General features: G+C 40.5%; 1 protein-coding gene across 1 annotated transcript in view; it reads right to left on the bottom strand.

Annotated features, from left to right (window-relative positions):
• UGGT2 (UDP-glucose glycoprotein glucosyltransferase 2) overlaps nucleotides 1-6,048 on the bottom strand; it is a 172,626-nt gene that overhangs the window by 7,195 nt on the left and 159,383 nt on the right. The window lies entirely within an intron of this gene.

The raw sequence follows: 6,048 nt of genomic DNA, 5'->3' as shown, positions 1-6,048 counted from the left end.
CTGATGAACAGAATAAACTGGTGAATATAATAGAATCAGGGGCATAGAAAGGGAGTGGACTGACAATTCTCGGGGGGGAAGGGGTGTTGGGGGGTGCAGGAAGAGACTGGACAAAAATCGTACACCTATGGATGAGGACAGTGTGGGGGGTAATGGCAGAGGGTGGGGTGGGAACCGGGTGGAGGGGAGCTATGGGGGGGAAAAAGAGGAACAACTGTAATAATCTGAACAATAAAGATTTAATTAAAAAAAACATAGCAGACTATATTAATAAATATTTTCTTACCTTTTCTTTGGACTAAAAATTTGGTTTAATATACTTTACATTTTCCACAGACAAAACCATTTGTCAGCCTTTAGAAAAGTCTTGAGTTTCTTTAGCAAAAGCATTCATTCCCTTTCATATGCCTCTGTTCTAATCAGCAGTTGGGGCTATATTAAAAATCAGTTAACCGGAACTCATTTGTCCACATAGTAATAGTTGTGAAATTCAGAGTATTCCATAAATCCCAGTCCACATGGTCCAACTTACTGGCAGAGTAAGACCCATACATGTTACTTAACTTTGTGTGTATGTGTGTGTGTGATCTTAGTTTCTTCATCTACAGAGGAGGAAATTAAACAAGATCATCTTCAAGGTTCCACTAATATAGGGTCAATTTAAACCACGTAACAACTGACTCTACTATAGAGTTTCTTGGGAAAGTAAAGTTTAAAAGGCAGAAGGGTCCGGCCAGTGTGGTTAAGTGGTTGAGTGTTGACCTACAAACCAGGAGATCACGGTTCAATTCCTGGTCAGGGCACATGCCCAGGTTGCGGGCTCGATCCACAGTGTGGGGAGTGCAGGAGGCAGCCAATCAATGATTCTCTCTCATCACTGATGTTTCTCTCTCCCTTCCTCTTTGAAATCAATAAAAAGACTTTTTTTTTAAAGGCGGAAGGTATAGGAGGCGGTTGAGAGGATCTGATTCTGAATGTATTGAAGGTTCAGCTGACAAGAGTTGCTGATGGGCTGAATGTGAGATGCATCAGTAAAGAATGGAAATGCACTTGACTGAGACAGGAAAGACAATGAGAGGAGCATAGACTTCACAAAGTTATAGACATCTATTTCCTCATTACAAAGCATTAACAGAAAATGTGTCCTGAGGCTTACTTCTTCCTGACATATTCTTATGGTTGCTGCAATTTGCTCACCCCCATGCCTTATGGGAAAGCTATTAATTATTAGCCATGAACCTGTCATCTTAATCCTTTCCTCACCAGATATTTGCAGTTCACTCCACTGTGGACTTTTCTTTCTATAGTAATAGATTTCTGAAGTAGTGGAAATAGGATTTTCTTTGCAGAAATTAACTTTACAGGCAAAAGGTTCTATAATGTGAAGATGAAACTATTTTCCCTCTTTTTGTGTCAGAAACTATTAAAATAAAAATACTACGTTTTTCTTAAGTTTTTTTGTAATACAATTCCCCCCCTCCTACAATCTACATCTGTGGTGCTGTGGGCCTATCATGCCCCTTAGGGGAACTGTGGCAAGGTCTGAAGACAGTTGTTTGTCACGCCTGCAGGTGGTGGGGTGCTGCTGCCATCTAGTGGGTAGAGGCCAGGGATACTGCTAAACATCCTAACAAAGAATTATCTGGTCCCAAATGTCAATAATGCCCAGACTGAGAAATCTTTACTGAAACAGAGTCTCGCTTCAGTTCCATTATGCATCCTTTTCCTCCCCCTTATGCCATTTCCTTGGAATTTTCTGCATTCCCTTAACATTTTTCCCAAGAAGCTAGCTCAAAATAGCATGTTCTCTCATTTTTATTGTAAGTGTTCTGTGGGAGAGCTGGCTAAGCTGTCCACCAAAATTTATGCCACTTGTCCTTTTCCTGTGCAGACCTATTGCCAGGACATAGCTAACCACCCAGGAATGACATGTATCAGTTCCTCTTACAACTACATGTGACCACATGAGCAAGTCCCACAAGGGGTTAAGGCTGTTAAGAGTCAGGGTGCATTCTCCACATTCCCTTTTTCCTTTATTCCAGATCATACTACCCAACAGAAAAATTATGGAAACTTCACATGTAATTTAAAAATTTCTAGTAGCCACATGTAAAAAGAAAAAGTGAAATAAATTTTAATGCTGCATTTAACTATGTCTAAAATGTTATTAATCAATATGTAATCAATATAAAAATCAGTAATGAGATATTTTTACATTATTTTTATTGCACTGAGTTCTCCTAATCTGGTATTTTACATCTCATGGCACATCTAAGTTCAGACTCCCAACATTTTAGGTGCTCCCTGGCCATATGTGGCACATGACTACCACACTGGAGAGATGCATACAGGTGATGATGACCCTAGGCCAGGGGTGGGCAACCCCTGGCACGCGTGCCAAACATGGCACACCAGTAACTTTTGCTGGCACGCGAAACCCTCTCTTATAATCTTCCATTTACAATTTTTTTTCTTAATATCAACTTTTTTATTTTTCAGATAAATTCAGTGTAGGTGCATCTTAGATAAATAAATAATTTTACAAGTTATCTTAAAGACCATAGACATGGATTAACGAGAGAGGGGAAGAGCAATTTCTATGCCTCTGCCTTAACTCTCCCTGCCTTCCTAGATCCGACCAGTGGTTTGGATTCATCCACATACGCTTTCACATACGCTTTGTTCTCAGTGATGAATTTTGTTAAGTCTCGTAATAGGAGTAGCCTGACGGATGAAAGTAGTAGCTCATGCATATCTCTGAAGGTCACGAAATATAAACCTGATGTAAAATCTTTCCCGAGAGCAGCTCGGGATGCTTGACAATGTCTCCTAAGGGGAACGCCGTATTTTAGGAACTGGATCGTCCCCCACCGGTGTCCTCCCCCCGCATCCCAGACAGCCATCCCGTGGTGCACCCGTCTCAGTCAAAAGGAGACCAAAGGCGCACGCAAATGAGGACAATCGAAGGAAGATTTATCGCCTGCAAGATTGATCAAGGTGTGGGTGGAGACAGGACAGCATGAATCCCAAGGGCAGCTGCGAGGGCCCAGAGTGGGATAAAGCCTGCTGCTGTCAGGTGAACAGTGGCTTTCTGTAGAATAGTGGTTCTCAACCTTCTGGCCCTTTAAATACAGTTCCTCATGTTGTGGCCCAACCATATAATTATTTTCGTTGCTACTTCATAACTGTAATGTTGCTACTGTTATGAATCGTAATGTAAATATCTGATATGCAGGATGGTCTTAGGCGACCCCTGTGAAAGGGTCGTTCAACCGCCAAAGGGGTCACGACCCACAGGTTGAGAACCGCTGCCCTAGCGGATGAATAAGCCACAAGCTGGATAGAGACTATTCCCTGAGTTATGATCCACAGGGAAGCTACTCACAGACTCGACACACACTTAGATCTGTACTTGGGAGAGTGTGAAACCACTAACATTCGGGGGTTTGCTACAGTAGCTCAAGTTAACCGAAGTGCTCCTAAAGACCCCAAGGCTATCTCATGTCACTAAGGTATGAGTCACAACCTCTTATGTTACAACACAACCTTAAACGATACATTAGCTATTATAAATAACACTGCTATGAACATAGGAGTACATATACTCGTTCTGATTGGTGTTTCAGGCTTCTTACGACATATTCCTAGGAGTAGGGTCAATGGATCAAATGGTAGTTCAATTTTTAATTTTTTGAGGGAACTCCACACTGTTTTTCATAATGGCTGCACCAGTCTGCATTCCCACCAGCAATGTACTAGGGTTCCTTTTTCTCCACATCCTCACCAGCACTTGTTCTTTGTTGATTTATTGATAGTAGCCATTCTAGCAGGTGTGGTGGTACCTCATTGTCATTTTAATTTGCATCTCTCTGATAATTAATGACGTTGAGCATTTTTTCATATGTCTCCTGGTCATTTGTATGTCCTCTTTGGAGAAGTGCCTATTAGGTCCTCTGCCAGTTTTTTTAATTGGGTTGTTTTCCTTTTGCTGAGTTTATGAGGACTTTATGTATTTTGGAAATTAACCCCTTATCAGATGTCTCATTGGCAAATATGTTCTCACATACAGTGGGCTCCCTTTTCATTTTGATGCTCATTTCTTGTGCTGTGCAGAAGCTTTGTATTTTGATGTAGTCTCATTTATTTATTTATTTTCCTTTGTTTTTCTTGCCCTATGCATTGTATCAGTCAAAATTCTGCTTTGTGAGACCTTACTTCTTTCTTAATATCATCTAATTTGTTTTCTGTGTGTGTGTGTGTGTGTGTGTGTGTGTGTGTCTGTGTGTCTGTGTGTTTTGGGGGGTTAATCCTCACCTGAGGATATTTTTTCCATTGATTTTTAGAGAGAGTGGAAGGGAGGGGGAGAGACACAGAGAGGGAAACATCGATGTGAGAGAGAGTAAGGACTGGCTGACGGGGCTGGGGATTTGAGCCTATAACTGAGGTACATGCCCTTGACCGGAAATGAATGGGCAACCATTCAGTCCACAGGGCTGGAGCTCTAACCACTGAAAAAACCAGCCAGGGCATGCCATCTTATTTGTTTTTGCTACCTTTTATCATCTACAATTGCATTCCAACATGTTGGCATGCTATTTTTTTCTATACAATTCTACACATATCTAGAAAAACATCCCTATATTTTATTATTCTGTCTTATTTTGTTCAAATTCAAAAACTGTATGAATTTTAATATTTAGACAGTTTATTCTTCAATGATGATCTTATACACAAATATTTTATACTTAAATTAGTACACAGAAACAATATGATCAGAAAAAGAATGATGATATCTTGTAACTGTTAGAGATAATGAATAAGTTTGAAATGTTTCATGTCTAGGATAATTAAACTGTAGCATAGTTAAAGTGCTTAAAAGAAAAATGTAATTAAAAATTCTTCTCAAAAATAAGAAAGAAAATAGACATGTATTGAATAATTTGAGTGGAACAATTATTTTGGTTATGTGTACTTGGGAGAAATATTGGCAGGAGAATTAAACTGATGATATGCTAAGATGATAGCTAACTCATGAATATGTCAGCCCACGGCCTTTCTTTCCAAAGCCCTTGTACAGAAAGAGTTAAACAAGCAGGCCTGAGATTGTTATTCTTTTTTTAAAAATTCTTTATTGCTGAAAGCATTAGAGACTGCTATTCTTAGAAAGGCCTGCTTGCAAGGCTGGCCCGTGGCTTGTGTCTGGAACTTGCATTTCAGGAGTGCTCCCACCATTCCCTGGTAAGAATGGCTCACTGTGCCTAATCTGTGCAAACAACATGGTTTATGCTGAACACCTACCTTCCTTCTGGATGTTGGGAATTTTGGTATGTGCCAGGCAGAGGGGGTGCTGATGTGACCAACCCCCAATAAGAATCCTGGGCACTAGGTTTCCAATAGCTTCCCTGGTCAATATTTCATATGGTTATGAAAATTTTCGTAGCTTAAGGAATTAAGCTTGTCCCATGTGACTTCACAGGCTGAGGGTTCTTGGAAGCATGGTTTTCTCTGGACTTCACCCCATGTACCTTTTCCCTTTGCTGTGTATCCTTTCACTAGAATAAATCATAGTCATGAGCATGACTATATTCTTTAAAAAAAATATTTTTTATTGATTTCAGAGAGGAAGGAAGAGGGAGAGAGAGATAGAAACATCAATAATGAGAGAGAGTCATTGTTTGGCTGCCTCCTGCACGCCCCGCACTGGTGATTGAGCCTGCAACCCGAGTGTATGTCCTGACCGGGAATCCAACTGTCACTTCCTGGTTCATAGGTTGTCACTCAACCATTGAGCCATGCTGGCTGGGCAGCATGACTATATTCTCAGTCCTGTGAGTCCTCTTCACTAAACTAAGAAGAGAAATCAACAAACCTAGTGTTGACTCAGGGACCCCCTGACACAGCCCTATACTTGCCAAGCTAAGTAAATACCATAGTAAATACTAGACTGAGCAGCAGTATGCCAGGTGTGTGCCATTCCATTTGTAAAACAAAATATTTCTATTGAACATTATCTTATTTGCTTATACACATATGAAAATAACCACAGAC

The sequence above is a fragment of the Myotis brandtii genome, unplaced genomic scaffold, assembly GCF_000412655.1.
Source record: "Myotis brandtii unplaced genomic scaffold, ASM41265v1 scaffold71, whole genome shotgun sequence".
NCBI classification, from domain to species: Eukaryota; Metazoa; Chordata; class Mammalia; order Chiroptera; family Vespertilionidae; genus Myotis; species Myotis brandtii.
The sequence above is the reverse complement of the archived record's forward strand: the minus strand, read 5'-3'. Positions and strand labels throughout refer to the sequence as shown.